General features: G+C 39.3%; 1 long non-coding RNA gene across 1 annotated transcript in view; it reads right to left on the reverse strand.

The window, feature by feature from the left end:
• Positions 1–5,018: 5,018 nt before the first annotated feature.
• LOC147581508 (uncharacterized) overlaps positions 5,019–22,636 on the reverse strand; it is a 32,772-nt gene continuing 15,154 nt past the window's right edge. The window contains exons 2-3 of the long non-coding RNA XR_015249687.1: positions 7,677–7,820; positions 5,019–5,363 (exon numbers count right to left, since the gene is read on the reverse strand). This is a non-coding gene — a long non-coding RNA (uncharacterized LOC147581508). The remainder of the gene's footprint in view (positions 5,364–7,676; positions 7,821–22,636) is intronic.

The raw sequence follows: 22,636 nt of genomic DNA on the forward strand, positions 1-22,636 counted from the left end.
CAGCAGCAACCCACATAATTCCTTGTTTTACTCTTCCTTTTCCCTCCGTTCTAGTTCCTTGGATTCCCTAACTCCTAAATAAATTACCCTTACCCAAATCCTGGCCTCTGTTTAGGAGGAACTCACACAAGGTCGGGGTCTGAAGTGACCCTAGAAAGTAGAACGTCAGGATGGGATACTGGAAATGGAGCATTCCTCTAGTCAGATGGCAGCAACGAAGGCAGCGCTGGTGAACTGTGAAGTGACATTGGCCTTTGGCATGCTGAGAGCCATGATTCTTTCACCTCACATGGATCTGGATGAAGTACAAGTGGAAGGGACAGCATTAGATTATTCAGTAGCTGTAGCGCATGAACAAGATAGGAGCAATTGAAATGATAAGGACTGTGTATTATTGGCAAGTTTTTCTTATTTGTCTTGGAATCAGTCATTAAAGAAAACAAGAAAAGATAGGCTCAGATGAGTAAACTATCATGTCAGGGCTTTCTGTTGTTGCTACAACTGTTGTATGGCAGCATTTAAAGAAACTCTCACTTTCACAGCAGTAGATTGTGCCGTGTTAGATATCCAGACCAGGTTTTAATTAAAAGATTAGCAGGAACACGAAGAACACTGAACGTGCAGCTTGACAGACCTCCTCTACTAAACTCAGGGCTTTGCCAGAGAAGAGGTAAGATCCTGAGGCCTGGTATAAGTTTATTTGTGTGGCTGTGCCAGAATACCATGAAGCCTTGTATTCTCTACCCCACTGGGCTAGCAGAAGCAATATTCTTTCCCCTACAATTGAGAAGACCAGCCTCCCTGTGTCTGGACACCTTGCAAGAATCTTACCTATAGCATGTGCCTTACAAAACAGTGCATGTCCCTTTCCAGATCTGTTCCACCTTCTCTCATTATAAGCAGGCCAATAGCTGGAGTCATGTCTCATTGTAGGCTAAAAGGGGGAACACTGTTCCTAATCTGGGACTATTTTACAAAAGAGTTGGGGCCTGGCCAATATGTACCAGTGGGAAACAGGGGAACAGTGTAGGAAGTGGATCTAAGGGTTGTCAGACTGGAAAGGAGGTGGAGTATCAGGTTAGAAGAGAATTTATTGATGTGGAAGACTTTGAACATCTTGGTAACGCAAGATTTTGCCTCCCAGATTGACTGTACCCACTAAGAAAAATCTTTAAGGTTTCTTAGTTTGGACTCTCTCACCCTCTTGCCTGGCTAGGGATTCATATGCCCAAATATCCCATAACTTCTTTCTCTTTCCAGTTGTGTTTGTGTTTAAAACATATTTCTGGAATGCCTAGAAAAAAATCTGACCACTTCAAGAAATGCCTCATCAAGAATCTATGGCATCACCAATCACCTGCATTTCCTTATGGTAACTTTGCTAATAAAGTAGTTTTTTGCCATGGAAAAAGAAAGTGATCATTTTTACTTTAGTATTTTATTTTTCTTCCATTAAATTTTAAGATCTGTTTTAACCGTAAAATTCAATAAGCTAAGTATAGGATGATAAATTGTATTTACATATATCAGCAATGATGCCTTTGGCCCTCTCAAATAGGCCCTGAAGATAAGGAAATGTACTGCCTCCAGAACAAAAGGTCTAGAACTGGGATGACTCCAGGTGAGTTATAATCATTAAGGATGATGTCACCACCAGAGAGGTTATTTCCCCTCTCTACTTTACCATCTTTGGTGTTTGGCCTTTGCTCTCCGGTTGGCTCCTTTCCTTTTGTAAGAGGCCTGCAGGAGTTCTAGATGTTAGATCTAGATCAGTAACTACAACACCACGAAACACATGTCCCCAATGCCTCCTTAAGAGCTCGAAAACAGATCTTAGAATCCCCTCCAGATGGCTCATCGGCCTCATCTGGGTCACTTGCCCAAACCTGAATGATCAAAGTCATGAACATAACACTACCATGATTACTTAGTCTAATTGAGATTCACCCAAGCCGTGGATGAGGTCATTTCCTTGATCATGTGGTAAATGAGCAAAGTCAGGGTTTTGTTAGCAAGGGAGATAAGGGAAGTGAAAGTAGGCCATATAATCTGTTCTATCTGTCCTACACAATTTTCAGTGAGGATCCTGAGGGCAAGGCCATGAATGCATTATCCAAGCAGCCTACAGCACAGTCTGCTAGGCCTGAGTGAGGTGCCCTTAGCAATGTGATCTAGTGATTGTTGTCCAGTGTTCTGACTGGGCCACAGAAACAGAGTGAATTGGCACTTTATGTCTGCTGATAAAGTGTCACAGAATGACCAGAGCTTATGTAACTTAAACTCAATGTTAATATCTAAACTCACAGTCTTTGAAGGCAACCAAGAACACTACCCAAAGCAGATAATAAATAACATCGGAACAAGCAGCCTCATTTTGTGCTGTTGGCCATAGCAAATGCATTTGATATATGACTTGCACTTGCAACCCTCACCATCAGTCCCACATGATCTAAAAGAATGAGAGATAAAGGCGCCTGGGCGACTCAGTCAGTTAAGCGTCTGACTTCAGCTCACGTCATGATCTCATGGTCGGGTATGTGAGTTCCAGGCCCCCTTAGGGTCTGTGCTGACAGCTCAGAGCCTGGAGCCTGCTTCATATTCTGTGTCTCCCTCTCTCTCTGCCCCTCCCCAACTAGCGTTCTGTCTCTGTCTCTCAAAAAATAAAAACATTCAAAATGAATGAATGAATGAATGAATGAATAAATTAGAGAGAGGTTCTGCATAGCTGGTTTTCCATAGGCTTGCATCCAAGCCAAATACCTAATACAAACTGAAGCCTTGTAGAGGTGACTACACATGTGTGGGTTTTGGTGTATCTTTCTTTATGCTTGCAAAAGAGATCTGTGAAACTATGTTTTATCCGTCCAAATATGTTCTCAGTGAATTGTTGGTTTAACTGTCTATGGCAAAACTATGAGGAAAAATAGTGAATTAAGAAGATCCAAGTTAAAGTAAATAATCCCTTCTTAATTCCTCTGGTGTGCAAATTTAGATTCATGTCCTTTGAAGTTTTTGTTTTGTTTTGTTTTGTTTTGTATTCAGCTATACTGAATTTATCCTGGACAGCTTCAAGTGTCTATCTCCATGACTGCTCTACAATTTTTAACAATGTTAGGATAATTTCACGTGTTAAAACACCTATTATCAGAAATAGTACTCAAAGTTAAATTCTATAAAACAGAAACATACGAAAACATTCCAAAATTCAATTTAAAAATTTGAAATAAAAAAGTGGTCAAGCCATTTTGGTGAGTTTGCATTTGTTGCTTTGCAACAAAGCATATTCTTGTGAAAAATTAGTACACTTTTCGTCACTTTTCCTACTCGTAAAGCAAAACTATCAAATTGCATACATAAGGAGGTTAGCCAAAAGTGAAAACGCATTTACATACTCTTCCTTCTCAATTTATTTGAGTCACTGAGTTCAGCCAGTTGGGAAGACATTTCTGTTTAGTATAAAGAATCATATTCCCACAGATTATACCAATCCTAAACCGGCCTTTGATATAAGAATTAGTTTGCAGTTAGTTGCTTTTGTCAACAGTTTCAAGCCAGAATTAAAGAACTGTAAATTAGTTAAGAGCTATCAATGACCTCCAGAGCTCCGTCTGTAGAGTGGACCCCACTCCATCCTGCAATTACCTCATGAAGGTAACCATCAGCCCATGCAACCATGACAGAAAAAAATATGGTAACTGTAAAGGAAGACAGGAAACAACGTTGTGAGAAAATTACCATGTTTAATTCTTGGTTACATTTCTTTGATGCTGGGGAAGAATTTAAAATATGAGACTTTCTATTCTGCTTTAAAAAAAATATATATATATGTATATGTATATATATATATATATATATATATATATATATATATATCGGTTATTCGCATATGCTTGCATCTAAGAACACCCAAAAGATAACTGTTTGTCAGACCTAATCTGACCTCATGGAAGTGTAGGGCTGAAAGCTAATTGGCAATCTGATTCAAAGTCCTTTATTTTACAGAAGATGGACTCACTAGGCGGTTAGGAACAGAGCCGGAGGCGCTTCTCGTTTTTCTCAGTCAGTCCAAGACTTCACTAAGCCCAGTATTCTGGGCAGTCTCGAAAGTGATGTTTCCTAAAACTAAACCGAAGTACAGCTTCCTAAACTATATTCTATAAGGTATAGTTAACCTGCAAGTAAGAGCTTCAAAGAGAAGTAAATGGGCATTAATTTTGGTATCCTAGAACTCCGGTTCAGGAAACACAGATTGAGGTAGAAACCCAAAGAGTGTCCCGCTTGTAGGGTGAAAGCATAGGAGGAAAAGTAAAGGGGCAATTCCATGAGTTGAAGAAAAGAAAAAGTTTTCTATGGTGTTAACAAGCTATGCTATTCTGGGTTTTGCATTGATTGATTACTGATTGTGACTGCACAAAGTCCACAACTGTTCTTGTGATCAGGGTGTCCGTTCTCCTTCTGACTTCTCTAGCAAATGTTTAAAACCGTTGCTGTTTTTCCAGGTCCAAAGGCTCTGGCCAGGTTCAGACAAAGGCGAGTAAGGCAGTTTGTCTGCAGTGGTTGCTGAGGCTCTATTTTAAAATGGCTCCTGTGGTGTTACTTATCCACAATATTAACAAGTGTTTCACAAGAAAGGGATCATAGACAAATAATTATCTCTGGGAGGGGCTAGGTCAAAGTTAACCCACTTTCCTGTCTCTGGTAATTTACAGAGCCTTTAATGTGCTCCTATAGACTCCTATAGTCTCTTATATGGAGACCTGTAGGCATTAGATTGATGTTGACATAGAGGCATTACATGTAGGCTTTAGGCTGAAATGTGTTACGAACTTAATTGACCTCCTTGGTTCTTGTTTTATCTTGTTATTGTTCATGGTTGTTTAGTGTTTTGGGGGATTGTTTGTTTATTTACTTTTTGATCAAAACACCTAGAAGAAAAATAGTATTCCATGGAACCGAAAATGTTACTTCTATCACTTAGAATTTGATGTGCTCTACATTACAGAAAAAAACACAAAATATAAAAGGCTTAAACAAAATAAAATTTTACTTTTCTCTCAGGCAAAGGGAATCTGGAGTATTTAGGCAAAGCTTTGCAGGTTCCAGAGTCCTCAGGGCTCATGTTCCTTCCATCTTTCTGTTCTACCTCCTAGTTTGTGGCTTCTATCCCCAAGGTCATCTCATAGTCCAAGTTGACTGCCCAAATTTCTGCCACTTTGTTCACAGTCCAGGAAGCAGCTGAGTCAGCTTCTTTTTGGCAGAGAGAGCCCACACAATACTTTTGTCGACAATTGACCAAGAGTACTAGAAAATGAAATACTTCAGGTGACTTCATTACCTCCTCCAATAAAATCTGGATTCTTCACCTAAGGGAGAACAAAAATGTATAGTCGTTTAGCAAGAAGTCTTTTCCACACACTTCTAGGGCACAGAAGAGGAAGGAAGAGGAAGAAGAGGAAGGAGTGGAGATGGGGCAGGGGAGGAGGTGGAGAGGGAGGAGAAAGAAGGGAGGTGGAGAGGGAGGAAAAAGAAGGAGGGAAGAAAGAAGTTGTTTTTAAATGCATTTTTTAAATGTTTATTTTGTTCTTAGAGAGGGAGCAGAGGAGGGACAGAGAGGTGACAGGGATGGGGAGGGGGCACAGAGGATCTGAAGCGGGCTCTGTGCCGACAACAGACAGCCTGATGCAGGGCTCGAACTCACGAACTGTGAGATCATGACCTGAGCTGAAATCAGACGATTAACCAATTAACCGACTGAGCCATTCAGGCGTCCCTGAATGCATTTTAAGGTACATTTTATTACACAACACGTATCTGGAGGTAAGGAAGCAATTTATTGACTGTAGAGATGGTAAATGTGTTATCATTCCTGTCAAGATGCCTGCTTAAACAGATCTCAGATTTTGACTGATATCTTCCAAATGTTCAAATGCATGGCCTATCAAACTGTCTTCCTAACAAGCCGTAACCTGACTTTCTATACTTTGCATACGTTTACCACTGCATCCATTATCATAATGAATAAAACAAGTAGGTGACAGTTCAATCATGAGATGTAATAGGGCCAAAGAGAGGTAATCGCCTTGGAAAGTTTGGTTTTTGACAGTTTATAACATCTTGAACTGAAGTGCTTACTGATTGCCAACTACTTTTCTAACTTAAGCCAGATTTCTTTCAGTAAATAGTAGAGAAAATGAAAATATCAAGAAAGAATTACACTTTGGTTATTGCAAAGGTTTTCTGTCAGTTCTTATAGGCATCTAAACAGTGAAGCAAAACTTCACCAATCTCCAGTTTTCTTGAAGGTAACACATACGCTGTTCAGAAGTGCTTTAAGTGGATCTCTTTGGAGTAAGTGTTCATATATAAATTTTTTTTAATATTAGTACATTTCTTCTTTGATAAAATCAGAGAAATTGAATGTCACGAAAATAACAGGTACACCATAGGGAATATAGTCAGTGACACTGTAATAGTATGTGGTGACAGATGGTAGCTACAGTTGTGATGAGCGTAGCATAATGTATAGACTTGTCCAACCACTATGTTGTACATCTGAAACTAATGTAACATTGTGTGTCACCTTTGTTTCAATCAAAAAAAGCAGAAAGGAAGGAAGGAAGGAAGGGAGGGAGGAAGGAAGGAAGAAAGAAAGCAATCCACAGAAAGAGGAAGGAAGGAAGGGAGGGAGGGAGGGAGGGAGGGAGGGAGGGAGGGAGGAAAAGATCAGAGCAGTTGATTTAACTGGAGACAGAAATCATAGCAATTTTCACCAGAGTATACTTGGAAGAAGGTGATTAATGTCAATACAAGTATGGTTCCATAGTTTATAATAAGATACAGGGACTTCCCTCTGTCAGTTATGTTAAAGTGTACCTGTACATTTTCTATTTTGAGCTCAACTTAAGTGGTCTGAGTGAGGTAAGGAAGAGGAACAAGAAAATAAGGGACAAGAAAGTATCCTGCATATTTCTATGGGTCAGGCACCATACTGAATGTCTCAGGTATATTTTCATACTTATCTGCCACAGTTAATTTATGAGCATGTTTATTAGTCCCATTTTAGAGATGAGAAAAATGTGGACAGAATACAATTTTTTTAAGAGGCTTAATCAAGAAAAGTAGACTGTGCTGTCCAAGTCAGCCTGGTTCTCAAGATATTTCCTTCTTGCTCTATCATACCTGGCATATTTTCTTAGGTGGTTAGTTCCCCAAGAGTTAAGCATTTATTTATTTCAAGCAAAAGCTCTTAAAAACAAGGTAGAGACTGCAGGAAGAAAGAGGAAATGCATACCTAAGCAAGGTTTTAGGAACCAAATTTACTTCCTTCTGGAAAGTGAACTGAAAAACCCAGAAGTTGGTAACTTTGAAATTAGTCTGATGAAGACTGACTCCATTGCAGCTCCTGGGCAGGACTATCTGGATTCCAGGGGCTTCCTGGAGAATATTTTTAAAAGAAGATTTCTTTATCCTGAGGAATAAATGAGTAGCGGACTGGAGCAGAACCAGAAAGAACTCTTGGTAGATATGCTGTTGGGGTGGTGATGGTGATATAGCGACTTCAGGAATTTGGACAGTGACGGAAAGCCGAAAGCATACTTGTGGTAACATAAACACCAAAAAGACCTGAGTCCTGTGGACAAAAGCAGTGAGGAAGAATTTTGTCACAGTGAACTTACCAGGAAGCCATTGTGAATGAGGCACAAGCGTGCAGCATAGCTTTTCTGGGCAGCACTGAAGCTGTTGTTCTCTTGACTAAATATATATACTTTACAAGTAGTCTGAGCACTCTGAATATTTATGAGCCTGGAGGTATGTGGAATCTGGAGAGAAAAAAAAAAAAGTAGTTGGTGAATCACTCCAGGAATCTCCTCACCTAGTTAAAGTATTTAGATAGGTTTTGATTCCAGCAAATTTGAAGGGGGCCAAACAGGAAACACTCCATCACTGATGAATAGAAATACACACTTCCCCTGCCCCAACACACACTCTACTCTCTTTCTTCAATCTAAAAGGATTTCCCTTTCTATGTTTCATTATTCTGTGGAAAAAGAAGAATGAATGAATTGAACCAACCTCTGTTGAAAAAAAGCATTGCTCATCTCCATTTTGTCTTTGCTGTCTAACTGGGCTACTTATGAGGCGGTAGGAATACAAAGACTATGGGCCCAAAATGGTCAGGTCACTTTCTTTAGAATGTACTGCCTATTGTTAATGACTTTTTAATTCTAATTCTTTAAGACGCCACTGTATTACTGAATGCGCTAACTTGGTTATTTTGATATTTCCTTGCCCAAGCAAGTAGAAACAATCCCATTCCTCAGTATAGCTTTGAAGATTTCACATATTTCCCCTGTCCATCCAGTTTTCATTTGTGACAGGAAACTCACAAAGAAATAACGGAAATTTTTATGGAAATACTTACGGGTAATTGTTTCTAGGACTCTGTATAGTCAAATTGTTTTTTAGGCTACAATGAAAGATTAGGGCAGCAACACTGCTTTCTGCACTCGGCACACAATTTCATGTAAGTGAATAACTCCGAACAAAAGGAAGCAGAGAAGAATAAAATCAAAAGCCACATTTACTGCGTGCCTTTTTCTCCCGTTATATTCAACCCGGAAAACACTGTGTGAGGAAGTGTAACGCATAATGTAGCCAAGAACTACTGAACGTTACCATTGAATGTGTTTAATCCATAGAATAAATCCTTCATTTGCAGAGTAAGGAAACTAAATTTGATCTTTAAGCAGTTTCTTCAAGACACAATAATTACCTTTATTGTCAGCAGGAAGAAAATTTACTCCCCCAAAATCAAAAAGTCTCAAATATGATCTGAGAAAACAAATGACATCGCCATACTTCACAATGTCACCAGCTCCCTCTTGGCTCACCCTCTCAGCAATTCTTTGGTCATCACTCCTTGCAGATTGAAGGATGCCAAGCAAAAGGGAACACAAATTCTGTTTCCATTTCCTTGTAATAATGAAATTTGGATGTCTTGTTTGAAAGATACAAATCTTACCAGTGGCTCTATCTAGATTTTGAACTTCATGAATGACTAGAGAGCACTACACATTTCCATCATTCCAGTGAGCTTTCTTCAAAGTGTTACAGAGGAAGTGGGCATATGGTTCATTTACTGCACAAATACTGACACTGAACCACAAAGAAGTCCTGGGAAACCACTCAAAGCCTGGTTCACACACCAGGCTTTGGTCCTAAGGCTAAAGTCTGTGGGTTAAGAAAACGAATTTGCTAAGCATCTACTAGTTTGTCCCTTCTTGCAGCCCTTAGCTCCAGACCCCATTCTTTGAAGTTTAGATTAACTGAGGACCTTTGCAGATTGGAAAAGGCATTACAGAAGGGAAATCAGCATTTGCAGATAAATTCAGGTATGTGTGGGAAATGGTGGGTATTTCAGTTCGGCTACTGTATGGCATTTATAGGCAGGAATGCTAGACAATGAAGCTAGAGATGCACGTAAGATGTTTGTAAGACCTCAACAGCCATTCCATACACCACAGTGACTGGTCAGTGGGGACAAAGTCGTGATCTTTCCCCAACTGGCCACATGTTGCATCCTCCCCGTGTTTATTTCATTTCGCTTATTCAATACAGTCAAGTTGAGAGTGGATGAGCAGAGATGCACAGTACCTTTGGAGATAAGTGTCTTCATCCTTACAGTGCTAAGGGCATGAGCAAAAGCAGAAGAATTCATGGAAGCTATCTGTGCTATGAATCATTATTTATAAGCAGAACAAATTTAACTGTGGTACCATAAACAGAGTCCAACAGATGAAGGTAAGAGTTTAACTCTTACCTGGATTTTTTACTTCCATTTAGTATGTAGAAAGCCACAAAGGAAACCCACTCCCAATCAAGTATAAAAGAGAACCATATAAAATACAAATCATGAGTTTCTATGGGCCCATCAGGGAGATGAGGTCACAAGGAAACTCATAACCTGAATTGCAAAGAGAGAGAAGCCTTTTTAAGCATATGAACTGTATCATCTGTGGTAGATCCTGAGGAAAAGAACTAACCATCATATTCGTGAGTAAGGAGAATCAACAAGATTTTAACAGATCATTAAAGTATAAGCATATACTAGTATCCCAGTCTAGAATAGCTGGAGGCCCCAGACATAAGGGAAGTTCATGCTAATCCCTGACAACCACCAATTTGTTCTCTGTTTCTATGAGTTTGTTTCTTCTAGATTCTACGTATATGTGAGATCATATAGTATTTGTCTTTCTCTGTCTACTTATTTCATTTAGCAAAATGCCCCCAAGTTTCATCCATGTTGTCACAAATGGCAGGATTTTTTATGGCTGAGTAATAGTTCATTCTGTCTCTATATACCACATTTTCGTTATCCATTCATCTGTCAGTGGACACAGGTTGTTTCCATGTCTTGGCCATTGTAAACAATACTCCAGTGAACACAGGAGTGTGGTTATCTTTTCAAGATAGTAATTGAATTTCGTTCAGATATGTACTCAAAAGTCCAATTGATGGATCATATGGTAGTTCTACTTTTAACTTTTTGAGGAGCCTCCATACTGTTTTCCACAGTGGCTACACCAATTTACATTCCTACCAACAGTGCACCAGGGTTCCTTTTTCTCCACAATCTTCCCCACACATGTTATCTCTTATCTTCTTGATGACAGCCATTCTAACAGTTGTGAGGTGACACCTTGTTATGGTTTTAATGCACATTTTCTTGATGATTAATGACATTTGCACCTTTTCACAGACTTGTTGGAGATTGGAATACCTTCTTTTTTTTTTTTTTAATTTTTTTTTCAACGTTTTTATTTATTTTTGGGACAGAGAGAGACAGAGCATGAACGGGGGAGGGGCAGAGAGAGAGGGAGACACAGAATCGGAAACAGGCTCCAGGCTCTGAGCCATCAGCCCAGAGCCTGACGCGGGGCTCGAACTCACGGACCGCGAGATTATGACCTGGCTGAAGTCGGATGCTTAACCGCCCCTGGAATACCTTCTTTGGCAAAATGTGTATTCAGGTTCTTTGACCATTTTTAATTGGATTATTATGAGTTTTTCTGTTTTATTTTGTTTTGCTTTTGAGTTGTATGAGTTCCTTATACATTTTAGATATTAACCCTTTATTAGATATATAGTTTGCAAATATTTTCTCCGACTCTGTAGGTTGCCTTTTCATTTTGCTTTTTTTTTTTTCTGTGCAGAAACTTTTTAGTTTGGCATAGTCCCATTTGTTTACTTTTACTTTTGTTGCTTATGTTTTAGGTACCATATCCATAAAATCATTGCCAAAATCAATGTCAAGGAGCCTTTTCCCTATATTTTCCTCTAGTGGTGTTTTGGTTTCATGTCATACATTTAAGTCTTTAATTCATTTCTAGTTAATTTTTATAAGTGGTTTAAGATAGTGGCCCACTTTCATTCTTTTGCATGTCAATATCCAGTTTCCCAGCACCATCTATATTGAAAACACTATCTTTTCCCTTTGAATATTCTTAGTTCCCTTCTCAAATACTAGTTGACTATATATGCAAGGGTTTATTTCTGGGGTTTTGATTCTGTTCCATTTGTGTGTGTGTGTGTGTGTGTGTGTGTGTGTGTGTGTGTGTGTGTATTTATGCCAGTATCATGCTGTTTTGATTACTATAGTTTCGTAATATAGTTTGAAATCAAGAAGTGTGATGTGTCCACTTTGTTCTTTTTTTTCCTTAGGGTTGTTTTGATTCTTAGAGATCTTTTGTGGTTCCATACAATTTTTAGAATTAATTTTTTCTACTTTGGTAAAAAATGCCCTTGGAATCTTGATAGGGATTGCATTGAATCTATATATAGTTTTGGGTAGTATGAACATTTTAATAATATTAATTCTAATCTATGAACACAGGATATCTTTCCATTTATTTGTGTCTTTTATATTACTTTTATATTACTTGTATAAAAGTCTTATAGTTTTCAATGCATAGATCTTTCACCTGCATGGTTAAATTTATTCATAAGTATTTTATTGTTTTTGATGCTTTTATAAATGGTATTATTTTCTTTCTTTTTTGGATCATGTGTTTTAGTGTAAAGAAATGAAACTGGTTTTTGTATATTGACATTGTATCCTGCAACCTTATTTCTTTTTTCTTGCCTGATTGCCCTGGTTAAGACTTTGAGGACTATGTTGAAAACAGCTGACAGTGGATACCCTTGTCTTGTCCTTGATATTAGAGGAAAAACTCTCAACCTTTCACTGTTAAGTATGACATTAGCTTTGGGCTTGTCATATGTGGCCTTTATCACGTTGAGACGTGTTCCTTCCATACCCAACCTCTAGAGAGTTTTTATCAAAAATGGGATGTTGAATTTTGTGCAGTGCTTTTTCTGCAGCTATTGAGATGATGATATGATTTTTACTTTTCATTCTATTAATGTGCTGTATCACATTTACTGCTTTGGGTCTGTCACCATAAAACTTTTTAAAATAAATAAATAAAGTCATCAGAAGATGGTGGCGTACGAGGACGCTGGGCTCGCCTCGTCCCGCTGGTCACTTCGATTCCACCCATATCTGCCTAACCCAGAAAACTGCCAGAAGACTAGCAGAACAGGACTCTCCAGAGCCAACCATAGACAAGAGGCCCACGGAAGAGGGTAGGAAGGGGGGAGAGGCGGCACGCACTACATGGACCGGAGGGAGGGAGCTGGAGCTGTGGAAGGGCAGACCGCCTGGCAAGGCAGAGCCCCTGAGTCTGGCTTGCAAACGTGGAGGGGCTGGACTCCGCGAGTTCCGTCAGCCAGCAGGACTTAACATCACGAATGTTGTAAGTCAACAGCTCCGCTCAGAGAGTGGGAAGGTGAGAGGTCACCAGGAGGGAGAGGTGTTGAACCCTGGAAGACAGAGCTCAGCTCGGTGGGGAACGAAGGCACTGGGCAGCACCATCTCCCTCTCCCATCCCCCAGCCAAAATCCCAAAGGGAACCAGTTCCCGTCACCGACCTTGCTTGCACCGTGCAAATGCCCAACGCTGTGCTGCTGTGGATCCATCCCTCCGATGGGTCTGCCTCCCTCTTGGTGCTGCAGGGCCCCTCCTACAGGGGACAACCTATGGCAAAGTGAGCTAAGCCTGCCCCTCCCACCCCCTGTGCACCTTGCAGATCCCCCCGGCTAATGCGCCAGATCCCATCAAAGCAGCACCACAAGCCTGGCAGTGTGCAAGTAGCCCAGACAAGGGCCACACCACTCCACAGTGCGTTCTGCCCCTGGGAGAGGGAAGATAAGGTACACACCAGTCTGACTGTGGACCCAGCGGTGGGCTGGGGACAGACATCGTGTCTGATTGCGGCCCTGCCCACCAACACAAGTTACTCCAGACAGCACAGGGGAAGGGCCCTGCAGTTCTGCGCCACCCAGGGACTATCCAAAATGATGAAATGGAAGAATTCTCCTCAAAAGAAACTCCAGGAAGTAGCGACAGCTAACAAATTGATCAAAAATGATTTAAGCAATATAACAGAACAAGAATTTACAATAATAGTCATAAAATTAATCACTGGACTTGAAAAAAGCATAGAGAACAGCGGAGAATCTATTGCTACAGAGACCAAGGGACTAAAAAATAGTCATGAGAAGCTAAAAAATGCTATAAATGAGGTGAAAATAAAATGGAGGTGACCACAGCTCAGATTGAAGAGGCAGAGGAAAGAATAGGTGAATTAGAAGATAAAATTATGGAAAAAGAGGAAGCTGAGAAAAAAGAGAGATTAAAAAATCCAGGAGTATGAGGGGAGAATTAGAGAACTAAGTGATGCAATCAAACAGAATAATATCTGTATCATAGGAATTCCAGAAGAGGAAGAGAGAGAGAAAGGGGCTGAAGGTGTACTTGAACAAATCATAGCTGAGAACTTCCCTCACCTGGGGAAGGAAACAGGCATTGAAATCTAAGAGGCACAGAGAACTCCCTTCAGACGTAATTGAATCGATCTTCTGCACAACATATCATAGTGAAACTGGCAAAATACAAGGATAAAGAGAAAATTCTGAAAGCAGCTACGGATAAACACACCCTAACATATAAAGGGAGACCCATAAGACTAGTGACGGATCTATCTACTGAAACTTAGCAGGCCGAAAGGAATGGCAGGAAATCTTCAATGTGATGAACAGGAAAAATATGCAGCCGAGAATCCTTTATCCAGTAAGTCTGTCATTCAGAATAGAAGGAGAGATAAAGGTCTTCCCAAACAAAAACTGAAGGAATTCATCACCACTAAACCAGCCCTACAAGAGATCCTAAGGGGGATTCTGTGAGTGAAATGTTGCAAGGACCACAAAATACCAGAGACATCACTTCAAGCATGAAACCTACAGACATCACAATGACTCTAAACCCATATCTTTCAATAATAACCCTGAATATAAATGGACTAAATGCTCCAACCAAAAGACATAGGGTATCAGAATGAATAAAAAACAAGACCCATCTATCTTCTGTCTACAAGAGACTCATTTTAGACCTGAGGACACCTTCAGATTGAAAGTGAGGGGATGGAGAACTATCTTTCATGCTACTAGATGTCAGAAGAAAGCTGGAGTAATGATACTTATATCAGACAAACTAGACTTTACATTAAAGGCTATAACAAGAGATGAAGAAGGGAATTATATAATAATTATAGGATCTATCCATCAGGAATAGCTGACAATTAAAAATGTCTATGCGCCAAATATGGGAGCCCTCAAATATATAAAACAATCACAAACATAAGCAACCTTATTGGTAAGAATGTAGTAATCGCAGGGGACTTTAATACTCCCCTTATAGCAATGGATAGATCATCTAGACACAGGATCAATAAAGAAACAAGGGCCCTGAATGATACATTGGATCAAATGGACTTGACAGATATATTTAGAACTCCACATCCCAAAGCAACAGAATATACATTCTTCTCAAGTGCACATGGAACATTCTCCAAGATAGATCACATACTGGGACACAAAACAGCCCTTCATAAGTATAAAAGAATTGAGATCATACCATGCACACTTTCAGACCACAATGATATGAAGCTTGAAATCAACCACAGGAAAAAGTCTGGAAAACCTCCAAAAGCATGGAGGTTAAAGAACACCCTACTAACGAATGAATGGGTCAACCATGCAATTAGAGAAGAAATTTAAAAATATATGGAAAAAAATGAAAATTAAAATCTAACAATCCAAACGCTTTGGGATGCAGCGAAGGCAGTCCTGAGAGGAAACTACATTGCAATCCAGGCCTATCTCAAGGAACAAGAAAAATCCCAAATACAAAATCTAACAGCACACCTAAAGGAACTAGAAGCAGAACAGCAAAGACACCCCAAACCCAGCAGAAGAAGGGAAATAATAAAGGTCAGAGCATAAATAAACAATATAGAATCTAAAAAAACTGTAGAGCAGATCAATGAAACCAAGAGCTGGTTTTCTGGAAAAAAAAAAAAATTGATAAACCTCTAGCCAGGCTTCTCAAAAAGAAAAGGGAGATGACCCAAATAGATAAAGTCATGAATGAAAATGGAATTATTACAACCAGTCCCTCAGAAATACAAGCAATTATCAGGTAATACTATGAAAAAATATGCCAACAAACTGGACAACCTGGTAGAAATGGACAAATTCCTAAGCATCCACACACTTCCAATACTCAAACAGGAAGAAATAGAAAACTTGAACAGAACCATAACCAGCAAAGAAATTGAACCAGTTTTCAAAAATCTCCCAACAAATAAGAGTCCGGATGGCTTCCCTGGGGAATTCTACCAGACATTTAAAGCAGAGATAATACCTATCTTTCTCAAGTGGTTCCAAAAAATAGAAAGGGAAGGAAAACTTCCAGACTCATTCTATGAAGCCAGCATCACTTTGATTCCTAAACCAGACAGAGACCCAGTAAAAAAAAAAGAGAACTACAGGCCAATATCCCTGATGAATATGGATGCAAAAATTCTCAATAAGATACTAGCAAATCGAATTCAACAGCATATAAAAAGAATTATTCACCATGATCAAGTGGGATTCATTCCTGGGATGCAGGGCTGGTTCAACATTCGCAAATCAATCAATGTGATACATCACATTAATAAAAGAAAAGATAAGAACCATATGATCCTGTCAATCGATGCAGGAAAAGCATTTGACAAAATTCAGCATCCTTTCTTAATAAAAACCCTCGAGAAAGTCGGGATAGAAGGAACATACTTAAACATGATAAAAGCCATTTATGAAAAGCCCACAGCTAACATCATCCTCAACGGGGAAAAACTGAGAGCTTTCCCCCTGAGATCAGGGAGATGACAGGGATGTCCACTCTCACCGCTGTTGTTTAACATGGTGTTGGAAGTGCTAGCATCAGCAGACAACGAAAGGAAATCAAAGGCATCAAAATTGGCAAAGATGAAGTCAAGCTTTCACTTTTTGCAGATGTCATGGTATTATACATGGAACACCCGATAGACTCTACCAAAAGTCTGCTAGAACTGATATATGAATTCAGCAAAGTCACAGGATACAAAATCAATGTACAGAAATCAGTTGCATTCTTATACACTAATAAGGAAGCAACAGAAAGACAAAGAAACTGATCCCATTCACAATTGCACCAAGAAGCATAAAATACCTAGGAATAAATCTAACTAAATATGTAAAAGATCTGTATGCTGAAAACTATAGAAAGCTTATAAAGGAAATTGAAGAAGATATATAAGAAATGGAAAAACATTCCATGCTCATGGATCTGAAGAATAAATATTGTTAAAATCTTAATACTGCCCAAAGCAATCTACACATTTAATGAAATCCCAAAATTGCACCAGCATTCTTCTCAAAGCTAGAACAAGCAATCCTAAATTTGTATGGAACCACGAAAGACCCCGAATAGCCTAAGTAATTTTGAAGAAGACCAAAGTGGGAGGCATTACGATCCCAGACTTTAGCCTCTATTACAAAGCTGTAATCATCAAGGCCGCATAGTATTGGCACAAAAACAGACACATAGACCAATGGAATAGAATAGAAACCCCAGGATTAGACCCACAAATGTATGGCCAAGTAATCTTTGACAAAGCAGGAAAGAATATCCAATGGAAAAAGACAGTCTCTTTAACAAATGGTGCTGGAAAACTGGACAGCAACATGCAGAAGGTTGAAACTAGACCACTTTAGACCACTTTCTTACACCATTCACAAAAATAAACTCAAAATGCATAAAGGACCTGAATGTGAGACAGGAAACCATCAAAACCGTAGAGGAGAAAGCATGAAAAAACCTCTCTGACCTCAGCCGCAGCAATTTCTTACTTGACACATCCCCAAAGGCAAGGGAATTAAAAGCAAAAATGAACTATTGGGACCTCATGAAGATAAAAAGCTTGTGCACTGCAAAGGAAACAATCAACAAAACTAAAAGGCCATGGGAAAAACTAACGGAATGGGAAAAGATTTTTGCAAATGACATACTGCTCAACGGGCTAGTATCCAAAATCTATAAAGAGCTCACCAAACTCCACACCCGGAAAACAAATAATCCAGTGAAGAAATGGGCAGAAAACATGAATAGACATCCAGATAGCCAACAAGTACATGACAAGATGGTCAACATCACTCCTCATCAGGGAAATATAGATCAAAACCACACTCAGATACCACCTCACGCCAGTCAGAGTGGCCAAAATGAACAAATCAGGAGACTATAGATGCTGGCGAGGATGTGGAGAAATGGGAACCCTCTTGCACTGTTGGTAGGAATGCAAACTGGTGCAGCCACTCTGGAAAACAGTGTGGAGGTTCCTCAAAAAATTAAAAATAGATCCACCCTATGACCCAGCAATAGCACTGCTAAGAATTTACCCATGGGATACAGGAGGACTGATGAATAGGGCCACTTGTACCCCAATGTTTATAGCAGCACTTTCAACAATAGCCAAATTATGGAAAGAGCCTAAATGTCCATCAACTGATAAATGGATAAAGAAATTGTGGTTTTTATACACAATGGAATACTACGTGGCAATGGGAAAGAATGAAATATGGCCTTTTGTAGTAATGTGGATGAAACTGAAGAGTGTTATGCTATTTGAAATAAGTCATACAGAGAAAGACAGATACCAAATGTTTTCACTCTTATGTGGATCCTGAGAAACTTAACAGAAGACAATGGGGGAGGGGAAGGGGGGGGAAAAAGGTTAGAGAGGGAGGGAGCCAAAACATAAGAGACTCTTAAAAACTGAGAACAAACTGAGGGTTGATGGGAGGGAGGAGAGGGGGGTGATGGGTATTGAAGAGGGCACCTGTTGGGATGAGCACTGGGTGTTGTATGGAAACCAATTTGACAATGAATTTCATATTAAAATAAATAAATAAATAAAACAGAATTCTGATTTAGATGAATCACAAAAAATAAAAATAAAATAAATAAAATTAAAACTTTTCTTTAAAGAACACTTAAATTGATGCAGAGATAGACTGCACTTCCAGTATAAACTACAACCATATTTCAGACTAACATAAGACAAAATTTTCTAAATTTATCCAGAGGAATACATATGTGAGAAATACCCAAGCCATTTGTGGAATGGTACAACCAGATTTCAACACATTTTGTAAAGAAAGAATTAAAGACAGGGACATTGGTGTGAGAATGAAGAGTTCCTGTAAACAAAACAGGAAGTCTAGGGATATATTTTATTCCATAAAATATTGTAGGTTAACATGAAAGTGACATTTCAAAGACGTTCAGAAGAGAAATTATTCAACAAATGCTGTTGAGGTATTTGTTTCTTGGGGGGAAGAAAAGACTATGACCCTATGTGAATTCACAATGTAAAATACAGATAAATTAGATTCAATTCCTATAAAATGAAACCATAACTGAAATATAAGAAAATAAACACCTGATTTCAAGTTGCAGTATATTTGCATGATAAATGTCTAATGATTAATTAAAAATATAAATAATAGAAAAATAAGAATAAAGCGACTATCTCAACGTGGAAAAGTTAACTATAACTTGTCTTATTTAGATAAAACAAGAAGAAAAAAAAGCAAAAAGGCAATAAACAAGATATTAAGATAATCAAATTTATTAACATATTCACATTTATTAGATATCAAAATAAAATCAAACTATACCAATGAACTAAAAGTTTCCTACTATCAAAATAACATTGTTTTCAAATTATGAACACTCCACTTGTCGAAAAAGTGATAGAAAGTACCCTCCTGTATTTTAATGAAAAGGGTATAAATTGGTTCTGCCTTTCAAGAAAGAAAATTAGGAGAATATATCAAAAGAAGTAATGTTCACACCTCTTGACCTTGTAATTCTATGTCTATGGATTTATTCTAATGAAATACAGTCAGAGATGTTTACCATGCTTTACATATGATGGCATTTATCATATCAGTGTCATTTATAACTAATAAGAAAACAACTGAATATTAAAGGATTAAATTAATACTAGTATAGTGGCATGGACTATAGCTTTATAGTAATTAAAGTCTTGCTTTTATAGAATAATTAATGACTCGGGATGTTTATGGTATTGACTCCTTTAATAATACACACACACAAGGAAAATGTATTAAAATAACCATGATTATTTTTAAGTAGAGAGTTGGAGTTTTTAAATACCTTTTTTTGTGGATTTTTGCATATATTTTAACTTTTTGAGTAATTGTCTATATGTAATTCTCCAATTCTACTCCACCCCTTCTAACTTTTGTTCAAATGAAACTCTGTGAAATGGCTTTTGAGAAGTCCAAAAATGATGCCTGATTTGCTAAATCTAATGGCCCATTTGTTCAGTTTTTACCTTACCTTGAACATTATAACGTTCGACCCCATTGATCACACCCTCTTCCTTCATAGACTTTCTTCACTTGGCTTGCAGCCACCATCCCGGCTTAGTTTCCTTCCAAACTCTCTCTCCCCAGCCTTTTTGCTGATCGCTCCTCTGCTCCCTGAGGATCCCACAGCTCAGTCGATCTTTTCCTAGTTCATTCATGCTAACACTTGGCGAACTTAGGTTGTCTGACAACTTTAAATACCATCTTCAAGCCCACAGCACCCAAATGTATACCTCCAGCCTGGATGTCTGTCCTACACGTCACAATCAGATATCCAGCTGTTAAAAGCCACACCACATTAATATCACATAGGAGACGTCTCTTCACCTACAACCTCAAGGAATAGATCTAGCTGACTCTATCCTAACATATATCGAAAATCCAACTCTTTCTCAGCTAGTCTACAGCGTACCACCATTTTTTCCCCTGAATAACTGTAATAGCCCACTCACTAGTGTCCTTGACTCTTCCACTGCTCAAGAATCTGCTATCAACACAGCCACCAGAGTGATCCTTGAAAACGTGAGGTGAATCATCTTACGCTTGTGACCTACAAAAGGCTATCTGTTTCATTAAGTGAAAGAAATGACCTCACAGTGCCATACAAGTCCCTCTATGACCGTCCCTCACCCTCACGCTCGGCATCTCTCTGAGCTCATCTCGTTCCTTTCACTTACTCCGCTCCATTGTACACCGACCTCTTGCTGTTCATCAGATACGCGAGGCATGCTCCTACCTCAGGACCTTTGTACTTGCCTAGCATACTCTTCTCCAGAAAACTTATAGTTAACTCTCCCTCTTTTATTAAGGTTTTATTCAAACTTTATCTTCTCAAATGGTTTACCTCAAAAACTCAACTTAAAAGCAGAACCTAAGGAGCAGGGGGTGGGGGAGGGGCAAAATGGGTGAAGGCGACTGGGAGATACAGGCTTCCGGTTACAGAATGAGTAAGTCATAGGGACAAAAGGTAGAGCATCAAGAATATAACCAATGGAATTATAATAGCATTGTATGGTGAGAGACGGTGAGCAGAGTATAACATATGAGGTTGTAGAACCACCATGCTACACATCTGAAATGCATGTAACATGTCAACTCTACTTCAATTTTTAAAAACATAAAATAGGGGCGCCTGGGTGGCGCAGTTGGTTAAGCGTCCGACTTCAGCCAGGTCACGATCTCGGGGTCCGTGAGTTCGAGCCCCGCGTCGGGCTCTGGGCTGATGGCTCAGAGCCTGGAGCATGTTTCTGATTCTGTGTCTCCCTCTCTCTCTGCCCCTCCCCCGTTCATGCTCTGTCTCTCTCTGTCCCAAAAAAATAAATAAAAATAAAAACATAAAATAAAAAAATAAAGCAAAATAAAAACAGAAACTGCCTCCCAACTCTAATTTCCTAATCCTTTATAATCTGTGCTACTTTTTCCCACAACTGGGGTAAACATTACCATGCTTAGATCCAGGCAAGAGAGGCCCCTGACCTAAGTTCCACATGTTGAAGATAGGGCCCTGGCCCTTCTCCAGCTGAGCCTTCTTCATGGAGTGAGGGAGCCAGTCCATGGACGCAAGGGGCACGCGCACATGGAAGCAAAGGCCCTCCTTTCCTGGACCCTGATCTAAACAACAAGCATTCAAAACTGCCTTACCAAGCATCTTGTGAGAGCCTCTTCCCTGTGCATGTGCCCTCAGGATATCCCAAGACACTCGTATGTGCGGTTGGGTCACAAGTGGCCCAGGAGAAGCTGCTGAGGGAGAGACTTGAATAGAGTCTGGAAAATGTAGGCCAGAGTGTTATGTGGGTGTGCACAAAGCTCTTTCCGTGTGAGCTGAAACAGGGCTGGGCAGGAAAGGGGGCTGAGCCAGGAACCAGCTCTCCATTTGCCTCCACTATCTCGACTTGAAACTCTGAAATGACTGAGAATCATAAATTGGCTTTTGGAAAATAGATGCGTTGTACAGCAGGTCTGCAATCCATTCATTCCCTTTACAAAGTTGTGGCCACAAAATTCTTGGTGGAAAAAAAAAATGTAAAAAAAAAAGGAGGTTTGTTGATTCCACAACTCACGACTGTGACTGGCTTTCATTTAGAGCTTTCTTTTTCCTTCCTGCCAAACTGAGAGCAGGAATCAAATATATACAGACCTGGTTTTGTCATACATGGCTCATGAGAATATAAAACCTTTCTAGAAGATAATTTGTCAATATGTATCAAAAGTGAAAATGAGTATTTTTTTTTATCCTGAAATACCACATCTAGAAATGTACATTTAGCGTAAGTAGACCCCAATGGATCATTCATGTTTGGGTAATATTAAATATTACATTATTTAGTTTTTGATCTACATAGAGGAGTCCCTTTTCTGTTCCCTTATGGGAAAGCAAGTTCACCGTTTTCCAATTATGACTCAGAAACATAGTGTGCTCTTTTCCTGGACCATGCAGATTTCCACTGGCTACAAGCCCTGATATTACTTTAAAGGAATTTCACTATAGCTAGGAATTTAGGCATAGGTTTCACTGCTAAAGTTTGCCCAAAGTGAGAATATTCTCTCTTGGAAAAAGAAGCTAAGTTCTAGTCCTGGCCATGGCTGTATGACTCTGCACAAGTCACCTTAAAATTCAGAACTTTTAAGGCCTTCATCTGTCATCTGAGGGATTAGACTAAATATTCTTTAGGGTTTCTTCTGACTGTAGTTTTTATGAATTTGTTCCACATTACAGGCTATAGCTGAGCACTCCAGAAAGGGGTAAGACATAATG

This window comes from Puma concolor, chromosome B1, assembly GCF_028749965.1.
Source record: "Puma concolor isolate L17-30 chromosome B1, mPumCon1.1.hap2, whole genome shotgun sequence".
Lineage (NCBI taxonomy): Eukaryota > Metazoa > Chordata > Mammalia > Carnivora > Felidae > Puma > Puma concolor.